Source organism: Periplaneta americana, chromosome 9 (genome assembly GCF_040183065.1).
Source record: "Periplaneta americana isolate PAMFEO1 chromosome 9, P.americana_PAMFEO1_priV1, whole genome shotgun sequence".
In the NCBI taxonomy this organism is placed as follows: Eukaryota; Metazoa; Arthropoda; class Insecta; order Blattodea; family Blattidae; genus Periplaneta; species Periplaneta americana.
The window spans coordinates 48,590,636-48,606,002 of NC_091125.1; the positions used below are offsets into that span (position 1 = coordinate 48,590,636).

The window sequence follows — 15,367 nt, forward strand, 5'->3', positions numbered from 1 at the left end:
TTTGAACATATTTCCCACCGGAACTGAGACATTTGTCACACCGTGGGATCAACTTTTGTCTCTCGTAGAAGTCTCCCGCCTGGAATCGGAACCAGTGTGTGACAGCCGTTTGCACCTCTCTGTTGATACCACAGTACCGGTATCAAAAACTCTCAATTCAGGTGGAAATATGTTGAAAAAATAACTCAACAACTCCTGTATCTGTTCGAATAAATTAATCTTTCCATAAAATTGTATTTTATTTCTGCAAACGGCCCCAGGGAAACTTACTTTTTGGACATGTCTCGTAGCTCCAGTATCGCTGTATTTGGAAGTAGATGGTCACCCCTAGCCTTTTGGGGTGCTCCCGACGTCTTCAAATCTCCCATTTGAATTCTAATTCATTCAATGGTGAGCCAGATCTACTTGGCTGCCAAGCATTTTGTATAGCTACATCTAACTACCATGTGAAAATGGGCTAAAACAGTTTTTACATAGATAAAGCGAATTTTTATAAAGAAAACAAAATTTGTCACATCTCTGTCTTTAAAAGTCACTCCCAGGAGAAATCGATTGAACTGTTATAACATACTGTTTTATCCACTTACGTTTCCGTAATGGTACCTTTTCCACACATTGCAATGTTGACGGTATCGTTCTCTTTCTATCACAGATGACTCTTCAACTTCCTCTTCTTCTATGAAAGGAATATCGTCTGGTCCACCTATTCTGTCGCTATTAACAAAAATAACCCCAGCTTCAGAACTCAGTTTCCTTCCACTTAGGTTGTCGAACATGCCACCCTCTGCAGAGTTCTCGTCAAATACAAAGTTGGGCTTTGGTGGCTGTATGTAGAATGCTCTAATTTTTCGTTTTCTAATTCCCAAAGTATCTCATGCACTTCCACTCACCTGTTTGTAACATTCATTTTGTTACTTGTACTTTCCTTAACTCCTCCAGCTTACTGTTTGTAGCAAGAGAGCACAAAGAATGAGTGACAACATATTAGCCTAGCGTTACCATATGGTAACGTAAGAAACAATGTATTATATCCACAACAATGTTACGGTACGGATTGTAAACTTGTGCTTGATGTACACGAATACTCAATCAACAATAAGTAAAATACCACAACAAACATTACAATCAAGTTAATCAAAGTAACAAAAAAATGATCTTACTTCTTGTTGCTCTCCAAAATTGCTGCTGAGAAAGCAACATCTAAATCACACAGCTGATCTCGCCACACTGGTATAATAAAATTGTGATTTCATAATGTAATAAGAAAGAACCAATCATGTAGCTTGGATTCACAAAGAAAAATTCCAGTTTTATTAATTAAGGACGGGTATGAAGCAAGTTATATTACTTTCTGTACTGCGTTACCATATGGTAACGCTAGGTTAAAATGGGTTAATATTAAAATATAATGGTATTTTACCTTAATTGATTAGTTTCGATGTGGTGTTTGTATCTTCTGAATACTAGTGAGGTCCTGCGCTATCTTCCGGTTTCCTATTGGTGTCTTGATGAAGTGTGTTATGATTGGTGTGTAATGGTGTATTGAAAAGGCGTGTATAGTGATAAATAAATTTTACATTGTGTCTTCATTAAGTTACAGCGAGTTTGTTGAAATTGCAATTGTTGTTACTGCATGTTGAAGTCTGGTAGTTTTGAAAGTCGTGTCTGTGACCCAATATTAACACGTTAGTTTTCCATGCAGTTCGAAAGAGTTCGAACCTGATAGTGATAGAATTTGTGGTGGATGAAGGTTTTCCTCAGAGTACCTCTAATTCCTTCTTTCATTCCACCAAACTCTTCACATACCCCTCACTTCACCTATCATCTGTAATTGTTAAAAATAGGCTGGAATTAAGTATAGTATTGGTATAGTAGCTATAGGTAATAGTGTCGTGCATTTCATGCTCTATGTTCGGTTCAAGTCTGTCGAGCAGGACAAGAAACGAAGTCTGCTTTGAAGAAGCGGTTCTGTCTCGCTCGCTCGGTCTTGCCCCTTGTATAATCTATGTCCTTTAAGTTCGCTGGTCTCTCCTACACTCCTCTTCCAACCCTTCATGCTTTTAGGTGAGTAAGGATTTTAGAACAAATCTTGTGAAATTTTATTTAGATGTAAGGACATGTAATTTTATTACAAAAAAATATGATTAAACTTCGACAGAAATATACGTACATATAGGTACATCACATTATGTTTTTAAAATACATGACAGTCGTTACTATGCCAATTACTGAAAGAAAATAGCTATAATTACATTATTCACATAATATTAAAATAAATCACAGTTGCTGGCTAACAATATTTGTGTGACTATACGGATGAATTACAGGCACTATGTTCGATTCAAGTTAGTCGAGTATGATGAAGTTCGACATTCGTCGATGTTCGCTATGCAGAAGAAGGCCTGTCGTGTTTGTTTCATTTTGCTATAAAAATATTCGCTGTCCTTCACTCTCACCCCTTAATGTTTTAGCATAGACCTTGCGATCAGTTTTCCATATAAAATAAGACGAAGTTTGTAACGTCTTGGTTGCCTCTATCATGTTCGAACATTGCAGAGCACTATTTTAAACCGCTTAAGAATTTGAGCACACATCTTACGATTAGTTTTTTCAAAACGAAGCTTGCAATGTTTTGGTTTCTTCTCTTATGTTTGAACTTTGCACATACTAGTCGGTACTTTGAACATATGCGTTTTATAAATATATTTTATTTGATTTATTTATACGTATATTTATGTGAATATTTAGTCATATTAATAACAAGAAAAAATTACCTGTAGACCTACTCATTACTATGCGTAACTCCGCAAGATACGTGCCTGATATCCTTATGCAGTAAAGCATAAAGGCGCAGGGACAAGAGGAACTAAGAAGAAAGGCACCGAACATATGTAAGGATGGGGAAAGATTGAACAAACGCAAAGGGAGATTCAGTTCTACAAAGACTCGGCAAACATGAACCGAACATAAGGACTCTTATCGGTTTTCAATGGACTCGGTTATTTTAGTTTACATGCTTCACTCCCACATACTGTTGGGATGCCTACGGAGTAGGGCGAAGTTTGTGGTATCTTGATATCCCCGCTCATGTTCGAACATTGCATAAGGTTCTTCGATGCTGATATAGCAAGAGCTTGAGATTTCGAGCCTGGGGCATATCAGCGACTCGTCTAGGGATGGAACTTGTCCTTTCAGGACTGAAACAGGATGACCCGTCGGATTCAGGAATGTCGCCTAGGTCAATGCAACGATTGTCAACCGGGGACCGCGGCCCCCTGGGGGTCCACAGAATAGCTAATGGGGTGCTGCGAACAAAATAATAATACTAACAATATACTGTAATAACATCATCATCATCATCATTATTATTATTATTATTATTATTATTATTATTATTATTATTATTATTATATTTCTTTTTAAGGTGTTCTGTGAAAATTAAAAGACACAATTATTCTGCAACAAATAAAGACAGTATTTGTTTTCTTTTTAAATTGATTCAGAATTTCATACTACACTGTTCCATAATCTGCTCCAGTGTTTCTTAGTCTTTTGGATGAGGCCTCCGTTTTCCTCAGATTAGTTTAATGCGGCCTCCTGGCACTAGATGTAAAATGTTACAATTTAAATGGATTAGAAAGTTAGTATCCACGAGAAAGAAAGTATCTGTGAAATCTGAATCTAGGAGTTGTAGGCCTACGTTCAGAACTGTGGCATCCAATACTCCACTACTATACTACAGTCAGTTCGAAAAGTCTATTGAACTCAAGAAATGATGTGCCACATGAAATATCTTTAAAAATTCTGTCTAATGAAGAGCTTGAAGGAAAACTTAGCTTCACATTGGCACATTTTTTCTTTCTTCCTGCAGCCATTACATTACTGGAAATAGAAGGTCTTCCATTGGGGCGTTAATTACATGTTTTTTTATACACGCCACATTCAGTTTTATGTCCATTTCAAGTAGTGTAAGGCAAAATAACATGCCATGTTATTTCAAATGTCAAGAATATTAACAGGTTTGCAAAATGCGAGATATTCTCGAAGGAAACTATTCGGAGACATCACTTTCTGTAGAGCAATTATCGTTTTTTGAGTCTGCAAACAAATCCTGTGACGTCGAAAGGATTTTTTCTCGTTTCAGAAGTGCCTTGAGAGACACAGGCACAAATTTAGCGAGAATATCCGACACCTATACAAGAACTTCATTTACGTACGGAGGCAAAGCACATCAACTTCTCAACAATAAATGAAAGTTTGCATAGATCCAATAGCCTATCACATTTTACGAATACATATTTTTGGCCATATTTTTAATATTTTAAGGACATAGTTGCATACATATTAAGGGGAGTTCCTTGTTATCACATGCAAAATAATGGTAAAAATAGTCTATCTTCAAGTAGTCATAAATATAATACTATTTATCAGAGCTCTTTCGTTTTTCTTGTGATGTGTGTATACACTTTAAGCTTTAAAATTAAAAAAAGAATGGTTACTCTAGAGTAGATCTTTCACCTCAAAATAATTTTTGAATTTAAGCATATATTTTTTTTTATACATTCACTACATGCCTGTGATTAGGTACATTATATTCACTTATTATAGCACACATTAAATTAAAGTTTTAGCCACTTACTGCTAATAGATACTGAAACACACCCTATCAAAATTATTAATATATCTGCAATATTATGGGCATAGGGACTTATACCATTCTCCACCGTATATTATATAAACATACATACATACATGCATGCATACATACATACATACACACACATACATACATACATACATACATACATATTTGACAGTGATGATTGACATAAGCCCTATGCCCATAATAATTTTGGTATGGTGTATTTTAGTATCTATTAGCAGTAAATGGCTAAAATTTCAAATCAATGTATGTTATAATAAGTGAATAGAGTGTACCTAATCACAGGCATGTAGTAAATTTATAAAAAAATATTTTAAGGTGAAAAATTTACTCTAGAGTAACCATTCTTTTTGTATTTTAAATCTTAATATACATACATCACTAAAAATGAAAGAGCTCTAATAAATAGTATTATACATATTTATGACTACTTGGAAATAGGCTATTTTTACCATTATTTTGCATGGGATAACATGGAGCTTCCCTTAAAGAGGTTTTAGAGTATGAACTTCTAACCCTAGTTATAACTCTTCAAATTAACATAATACGTGCGATTATTTTTTGTTAATAGTAGTCTAACAATAATAATAATAATAATAATAATAATAATAATAATAATAATAATAATAATAATAATAATGACCCCTAGATCTGACAGACAATATTTCCGAGCCTGGATTCAGTCCTATCTGAAAACTCTTAATTTATATTATTTTTCATAAAATATGGTATGCCATACAACTTCATCCATTTGATATATTTAAGTAGGCCTGTAATAATATGAATGTATAATATTAAATAGAAAATGTGAGGGTTTTAAGAGAGAATATCCATATACCTACAATTTAAAATATTTCTCACAATAAAATTTTCCAAACATTATTTATTTGCACTGTGTCACATCTTTCTCGAGTCTGATATTAAGTATTTTAAGCAATCTGTCCTGCCAATGTAGTTGCCGGTAACGGAGTAGATGGCAGTAACGTTTGAAGCAAAATCTTTTGTTTACAGTTTAAACTCTCGAACCCTGGTAATCCTAGTATTCCCTGTACTCGTTATTTGAGGTGATAATTTATATTTCCAGAGCTGTACGAATAATCAAAACCGTACTTTATGGAGAGCAAGGTCATCGACTGTCGTACTGTACATCTCGCAATCCGACAATATTCAGTTATCTCTCCTTGACTTGAGACATGGTCGATAATGGCAGGAAGGCTTACAGAGCGAGAGAGCGTTATGTAATGTGACATGTTTATCCAGAGTGCGGAGTGCGGGGAACGAAGTATAAATAGAAAGTCTAGTCTGCTTTTGAGTAAGTGTAACACACACGTCGCCATGGCTTCCACCCAGCCTGAGTTTGAGAGTGTGGAAAAGCTGTTGTCGCAGCATGTGCCAGCGGACGACTTGACCAAGTTGAAGAAGGTGCTGTACGGTAAAGAACTGCCGCCTCTCAGTATACCTGCACAGGCTCAGCAACTCGCCGACAAACACGACTTCGAGATCCAGGGTTACAAGTTCGAAGCCAGGACCGAGCAGCTGCGAGCTCCCAGAATCGTACGTGTGGGCATCATCCAACATCACGCTGTCCTTCCAACGAGCGAGTCTCTCCTCGCTCAGCGAGAAGCGGTTTACGAGCGCGTGTCCCTCATCGTAGAAGCCGCCGCGTTATGTGGTGTCAACGTATTATGCTTCCAAGAGGCTTGGCCTGGTCCATTTTACTTCACGACCGGTGAGAAGGAGCCATGGTGCGAACTGGCAGAGTCAGCAGAAGATGGACCCACGACCCAGCTCGTACAACGTCTCTGCCAGCAGTACAATATGGTAATAGTGTCGCCTATTCTCGAGCGGGACGAAAACCACAACGACATTCTTTGGAATACAGCTGTCGTCATCTCCAACACAGGAAAAGTGTTGGGAAAACACCGTAAAAATCACATCCCGAGGGTCGGAGACTTCAACGAGTCTAAGTATTACATGGAAGGCGACACAGGACACCCTGTTTTTGAGACCGCCTTCGGCAATATCGCTGTGAACATCTGCTACGGTCGCCACCATCCTCTTAACTGGCTCATGTTCGGGCTGAACGGTGCTGAGATAGTCTTCAACCCTTCTGCTACAGTGGGTGACCTCAGTGAACCTCTGTGGGGAATCGAAGCCAGGAATGCGGCTATCGCGAATGGGTACTTCACTTTTGCCATTAACCGAGTTGGACGGGAAGTGTTCTCCAGTGATCATTTCTCGGAGGATGGAAAGCCAGCTCAGAAGGACTGTGGTCATTTCTACGGATCCAGTTACGTGGCAGCTCCGGATGGCAGCAGAACTCCGGGCCTGAGTCGGGTTCGGGACGGCTTGCTGGTAGCAGAGCTGGATCTCAATCTCCCACGCCAGATAAGGGACTTCTGGGGGTTCCAGTTGACACAGCGATTGCCTCTCTACGCAGAGTCGTTAAGCAACTACGTGTCTCCAGGCTACAAGAAACAGATAATACACAAATAGAAATCGTGTGACAGTGAAGAGGGTATCTTTCTATGGGCAATCGGTCCATAATAATATATACTATAAATGGAATTATGATGATAACAAAAGTCAATATACTGTATATGGGATTATGGTGTATGCATACGTTTCCAGTCAATTTTCAGTCCAAAAAATAATTTTCATTGTGTTATATGTGACATTTTCGCTTTATAATTTGCAATATATTATTTTGAGAAACTATTGCTCTATTTTCAGTGATCCCTTGTGATTCTAGGAGTAGCATTTCTACACAAAAATCCAGCAGACCCGGATTCGATTCCTGTTAAAGTGGAGATGTAGCTCCCTCGCAATGTGAACTACGTAGTTGCAAATTTGTCTTGCGTTATCTTCAGCGGTAACCTTGCTTTCTGCTGGCCACATGTTAAGGGAGTCTTCTCTACTTACGAATGTGTCATGTTGGTTCATATGTGTGACATGAGTGGGGCGAAACGCTCCACAGGATACATTTTAAGGTGGTGGTGATGTTTCATTTTACAATGTAATCATTGAATGTAATATGCTTAAAATTTTATTTACTCATTTACTTCAAATCTGAATCATTTGCAAGTCTTGCTGCTATGGATAGCATGCTCTAATTTAATTTAGAGCGGCATTTGTTTAATTTCAATTATGGAGTTTTTTTATTCATATGGTTCATATGGGTCTTGTTATTTGAAGTGCATCAATGCTATGGCTCCAAGGCAAAATGTGATGTCATTCCTGGCAGTTTTCTAGGAGGGATCATTTAAAGTGTGAACGACCGTATAAAATCATAGTAATCATGTTTCTTAAACAATGGGTTAGGTAGGAAAATAATAGGGATATGCATGCCATCTTTTGCCACAATAACAAATACCATTAGGTTGCATAACATAGCTATCGCTAAATCTCATTTTCGCCAAAAATTGATGTATCACCTTTTGCCTTGGAATCACAGAATTATAGGCTAAGGTGTTTGAGACAGTCTAGTGGATCAAGTAAATAAGGCACTACTGCCATGTCATTACTATTATTTTTATCGTCATCATCACCAGCAGAACTGTCATAAAGTCACGATACCTGTTTTGTCCCACCATCGCACAGTGTGTAATTTTTCCAATCTAGCTGGACAAAATTAATTACTCATCTCCCTTTTATTGGTTTCGGGTGAAAATTTATATTGGTGTTCAAAATAGTCATAAAAATATGTTTCAAATTTTAAGAAATCGGATATATAAATCCACCCCTTCACGTAAGAGTAGAAATAAAATGATTGTTTTTAATGTGCATAGTGAAGCGAAAATAACTTATTAGGTTCAAAATAGTTATATTGTGAAGAATTTTCAATTTTTATGTGAACCTGATAATACCGACCCCTTAAGATAAAGGTGTAATAACTAGAGCTAGGAAGTTTGTACCAACACTGTTAAGTTGTGTGAGTTGGACTGTATCTCTACCGAATGAAACGTAATAGGGCGTCTCTCAATGTCAATGAAACAGAACGACTAACATGTACAGCCGGGTGGTAACCAAACATGTGCTCCAATCGTTCACAGCCTTAGAACAAAAAATAATATAAAAAATTGTATTTATAAAGTTCGTAACTCTCAATCTAAATTAATTTACCCATACATATAAAAATAACATACATTATGACTCTAGCCTCATAACAAATAGCAATGAACATTTTCATTTTTTCCAAAGAAATACTCCTTCTACGTTAAAAAAAACAACAATATTTGTACTGTGAAAATATTCGTTCTACGTCACAAGACGTTACTGGAGCAAATCTGAAATATGATACAGTATTTATTACTATCATCAGGTGAACAACAACTCTGTGAATCTAATAGTGTATCTCGTATGTGGGACATAATATTAAACCCATAATTGTTTTCAAGAAAATTTTTCATTTCTATTGTAATGACAGCTAGGAAGTTCGAATCGTAATTCCGATGTTGAACTTGGACTGTAACGCAACCGAATGCATAGCAACATGAGACGTCAACATTTAACGAGAATAATCAGGAGAAAAAATTAACGTATTGCATACTCCTGTTTGCATAATTATCTAATAACAGATGAGTTTATTTTTTGGGATCATGCTTATTACACTGAACAACAAATTTTTACTTTTTGTCTTGCTCCGAAATAAAAACAGGTGAATGTTACTAATACGTATGTGTGCCCTCAATCTGATTTTAAAATCCAAATTACCATTTTCCGGGGAAAGTGAATCGAATTTTTTTATGGAAAAACTTTTTTGTTCTTATTTTCACTGCTACTGATGAAATTACAACAGACTAGGTATTCAAAATGCCTCACAATATTTGAAAAATGTGTACTGGATACAAAAATGATGTTACATAGTTTAAAACAAAAAAACGCAACAACGATAATAATATTTCATGTGTATAATGATTAAAATCTCGGAATTTGAACTTACCATTTAAAAGGATTTTTTGGATGACTTCTGTTTATAATTAGTCCCGAGACTATCTTTTACAAGGAACCAATAATAGTCTGTAAGCATGATAGATGATGATCTTCCTTTATATCGCCTTTCCATTTAAGATATTTCTTGATGAAACCTTTCTCCATGCTCGTCACTTACCGCTCCAAGATTAGGAGGAAACAAATCCAAATGAGAATGTAAAATTGTATTTTGAGAAATATATTACACCTCATTTTCTCATATGCACTTAACATGGTTTCCACAAGTTCGACGTAGTTGTCTGCCCTATAATTTCGAAGGCAATTTGAGCAACCATCTTTGCCATATTTTCTGTAACGGAAAGTTTTTCCTCAAACAAAGAGTCAGCCATAAATTTTCGAATTTGTGGACTGATGAAAATGCCCTTTAATTTGCCTTCACTCAAACTGATAAACTTTTCTTTCAAATACTGAAAACCACACCCTTGTTTGTTCCTTGCGTAGACCTCACTTTGAACTGTTATGAAATTTACTGAATAAAAGGGACCAATAACTTATTATTTACTAGAAGTACAAAAGAACATGCCAACAACCATAAGAAATCGGAAATATGTCATAAAATGCATTAGCTTTTGCTTATGTTTACAACCTCTAACTCGCGCCAGCTGTTTCCTGGGAGAGTGCTTATCGAAAAGTAAAATCATAGTGTATCTTAAAAACCTTACGCGATACGAAGAAAAGAGATGCATTTTCGCATTCAGCACACACCAAACCATAAAGGACACATTGTTTTAAATCGGAGCATAATTCTAGTTGTTCAGTGTTATTAACATTACGTAAATAATACAATAATAACAGAATAGCTCATATTGTTCAGAATCTAAAATATTAACGTAAATTAACAATATACTTCAAACTATTAACGACTCTACATATCCACAGAATGCCACTGTGCGTTGCTTGTGCTTGTGCTGGACATGCTGCTGCTACTCTTCATCTCCACGTTGTCCACACTTTCTCCGGCGGCTACTAAGTTGGCTTTTATGCAGTATCGATGTACAGTACTGTGAAAGTTCCCAGCGCACAGTTCGAAATTTTTCTATTCTATCTGAACAAAAACCGATTTTCGGACTACAATAATAATCACCAAACAACAACAACAACAACAACGTTGTTTGGAAATAACTCGTATATAAAAAAAATTACAGTAGATTAAAAAAAACATTTTGAATATCTTAAAAAATAACGAATGTCTGACATAAAAGGATATTTAAATCTCTTCTTCGTAGTTTATATCTATGCCTTGACCCAAGATGTGTTTGCAGAAGATTTTAGAAAATTTCTGTGATAGGAATCAGATGAAGTATTATTTCATTCATATTCTTGGCATATGTCAGGGCTGGGCATCGAGAGCGGAACCAGTCTCTAAACGGGGATGCTTAATATTCATCCGTCACTGAATCAACGCTGCGCGGTGCTCGGCAGGGAAGAAAGGAGATGAAGAGAGCAGAATCCGCTCTTGCTGCCCAGCCCTGGCATATGTGGTTGCTGTTCAAGACAATAGATTTTCTTTACCATTGAATACTGTATATTGCTACAAAAATTAATATGTTGGCTAACAACTATAAAGCGCTGAAATATTTTTAGTTTTGTGACAATATTAGGTGATTTCAACATATTTACATAAAGAAGGAAATTCATTTTTTTGTTCTTGACACTGTCAGCCTAAATGTAACATTGAAATACACCACCTATCACTTATAGATATGTGCTTATTTTTTTTATAGAAATTAAATGGTCGCTTAAAGCCAATAACTGTTATTTTTCAAATAATTTATTTTTGTTACATCATTTATAAGAATGAAAATACGTTATACATTGTATTAATAAACTATGAAAAGATTTAGAACATCTTTCATAAGAATAGACTATATATATATATATATATATATATATATATATATATATATATATATATATACATATACACATACACATACAGAGTATCCAACAATTCAACCGTAAAATTGGAGAGTTAGTGAAGGGGACTCTAACAAAGATTTTGAGATAAGGAACTTACACTGTACGCGATCTAATTACTGAGCTGTGATGCATTTATGGCATAAGATATTTTTACTAATGCCATCATTAAAGGGGAATATATATATATATATATATATATATATATATATATATATATATATATATGATTTCTCTTCACAAGCTTAATTCTTCCTCTGATAATCGGAAAATATAGTGGAAATATTCACTGAACAGTATTAAAAAAATTATGGACTTTTTGTTTTGGTAAAATTGTTCTTTCTACGGAACTATGCACGCCACTGATAACAGTTCGAATTTTTAAGCTAGAACACAGTCTACTGACAGTATGTTAATCGTATATACGTTTACAAGGTGGTTTGAACGTCCTACCTGAACGACAGTCAGTGACGTGCCAACCCTCATCACGTTCTATGCTATTGCGTGGAATTTTGAACCAGTAGACCATAAGTTCCTTGTCTCAAAATGTTTGAATTCCCTCTTCAATTCCTCCAATTTTTTTCCATTGAATTGAGAGACACTCTTTATATATACAGGGTGAACCGTAAGTAGTCATTAATTTCAAGGGGTTATTCTTTGAAATATTTCAAACAAAAACGTTTAATACACTTTGCTCCTTTTTGCTTTCTTTTCGAGAAAAAAAATGTTTTGTATGAAACATTTCATAGCGTGTTTTTGGAAAAGCCATTGATTTAATCTCCAATATTCTCAGTCAATTTAAGAGAGCAATGTATTATAATAATAAATGATTGAAAGAATTTTAGTTTTGTTCTTTAAATATGCAGAAATTTGACCCCAAGAAATGTTAACATTTCGTACTACAAAGAAATTAAAAAATTTTAACATAAAAGTTATATATATATATATATATATATATATATATATATATATATATATTAAATATTAGTTGTTCTGATGAAATTTTCACTTGTTTTCTCAATTACATAACATAAATATACAAATGGCTCATAAAAGAGTCATCAGACTCTCGTCTCAAAAAGAAATATGGAGGCTACTTTGTTGTTCTGTGTGGTATAGTCGTATTTACTTGAGGGTAATGTACTGTAGTAATGTTGTGCTGTATGATATTTCATGATATAATGTGATTACTAAGAAATTTGCTGCAAAGAAAATAATTTGCTACGCCTACATTTCATTTCAAAATAATGTTTTCCTCATTTGGCAAGCGACTTTTCTGTTATATGGTATTTTCGATTAATATAAAATCATGAGGGTAAAGCTAGGAGATAAGACGAGCATTTCAACCAACTATTCTGCATTTAAAATGATAAACTTATCGGTACTGTTATAATGAATGATACGAGCGTATTCTGCTACAGTTTTTTGTTCATAAAAATACATACTTACTGTTCAGGAACAAAACACTATACCGTAGGCTTAAGACTGACAAAATTGGAAGTTTTTTATTATATTGAATTTTTCTATTTTTCGTTATATGGTAGGGGGACGACACACTATTGGTAGTTGAGAGGCCCCCGGGGTTTCTTTAGGAAAATGTTAAAACAAACACATTGTGTTTCATTAGAAATATTAGTTAGGCCTACATTTATATTCTCTCTTACACAGTACAAGAGCCAGAACAAATAATACATAATATTGGTACAGAATTAAATACAAAATGTGTATGTACATACGTATGTATGTATTTATATGTGTGTATGTATGTATGTTTATTTTTTATTTTATTGGCTTATTTTACGACGCTGTATCAACATCTCAGATTATCTAGCGACTGAATAAAATGAAGGTGATAATGCCGGTGAAATGAGTCCGGAGTCCAGCACCGAAAGTTACCTAGCATTTGCTCATATTGGGTTGAGGGAAAACCCCAGAAAAAACCTCAACCAGGTAACTTGCCCCGACCCGTATTCGAACCGGTGGCCCACCTGGTTTAGCGGCCAGACGCGCTGACCGTTACTCCACAGGTGTGGACTGTGTGTATGTGCGTGTATGTATGTATGTATGTATGTATGCACACAATAAGTGCTCACCAAAACAGGTCACGTATTGCACTTGGGAACGTCTGTTACATGAAGAAGTATAATGTAATGTCCCTGAACCCTTAATTTTATAGTTAAATGACAATCCCTGAACTCTTAATTTTATAGTTAAATGACAATCAGTCTTCATTCTACGCCTGTCATTCATCGAGTCATTGGAGCCCATTCTAGATTTGGTAAAACTACTTCAAACAAGAATAAAAGCCTTTCGAATGTCAGTGACCTTCAGCGTGATGAAATGTGTGACTTCGTGTATGTTTTGTTGCTTTTTAATTGCTGTGAAATTTACACTGTTCACGCACAAAACAATTATCAGAAAGGCTATTTTCTTAGTCGCTTCAACTCCATTCTGTACGTATATATATATATATATATTTTCCTTTGCCTCATATCTTTTATTATCTTCTTATCAGTTCTACTCATATACTTTCTTCACCTTCGTACGTCGTAGTTTCTTCCAAGATCTGAAATTATTCAACGGGTTTTAAAGGAGAACGTGTTAAATTAACGTGGTTTTACAGTAAATCAGGAATTCTTTGAAATTCAGTTAAATGGTGTGATTACAAAGGTATCTAACAGCCTTTTTTAAAATTGATCATTTGAACTTTTAATTTGTAACAATTTGAAGGGAAATACATAGTTAATGTTCGAAATAAGAAATTTAAGATAATATTGCTTACATTTTAGCGCACGGTTATCTCTGTAACAAATCACTAAACCAATGTCCACAGAATCGCCTCTTTCTGTCTATATATTGGCGGCTCCGGAATAGACGCAATCGCGATTATAAAAAATTATATAACGTATAAATGAACCACACGTATATATTCTTTCGCAAATAATTAGGCATTGGATTAAACGAAGTAGTAAATCGATTTACTCAACTTCATTATTAGCTGTAGAAGCCCTCAACATGTTAATATTATTCTTTTGCGATAACCTTTCCAATTTGCGCACCTGGTCACTAAAAAAAACCCAACTTTTTATAATTTTGTGAATGACATTACCCTTTAGGTATTATTTATTTTCTTGGGCTATATTATAGAAAATGCATACATAATTTATTATATACCCAAATAAGAAAATAAACGTTCATTTTCTGAATTGCGCAAAAAACCATTCTTTATAATTCCAAAAGCAAGGCATTTCATTTATAAATTTTCGTTTAAATAGATGTATGACTTTCCAGTCCATAGTCAATTGCTGTACCAATTGAGCTATCTTACTGACATTACATAAAGTGGCTAATAATATTTTATAGTAATTTATAACACTATTTTAATAATGATGAAAATCAGCATTTAAAAAGTTTGCAATGTCTCTCTAAGCATATTCCCTTCTTTTCTTTGAACTATAATAAGACTTTTTTATGCTGAATGACCTTTCATATAAAGTGAAAGAGATTTACAACTGCTGACCGACTATCTTTTAAGAAAGATTTAAGTGATTGTGTACCTGCCCAGTCATCTGGCCAGATAGAACTAAATATCAAACTGAATTTGCGGCATAAAGTGTAAATAAATCTATTTGTTACCATATATAAGTACTTTCTGGTAAGGCATTGATGTTGTGACGATTCACTGACTCTGTTTTCTCATCTATAAAAAACAGATTTTAAGTTTCATTTTTTCGTATTTCTCCCAATACAGTATTTATATTTCTGTAAATAGTTCTTGCTTAAAAGTGAGGGGTG

The 15,367-nt window shown here is 35.0% G+C and overlaps 1 protein-coding gene and 1 pseudogene across 3 annotated transcripts in view; both read left to right on the top strand.

The window, feature by feature from the left end:
* slif (cationic amino acid transporter slimfast) overlaps window positions 1-15,367 on the top strand; it is a 136,760-nt gene that overhangs the window by 63,290 nt on the left and 58,103 nt on the right. The gene's annotated exons all lie outside the window — the stretch shown is intronic.
* On the top strand, window positions 5,832-7,837 carry LOC138705905 (beta-ureidopropionase pseudogene; annotated as a pseudogene).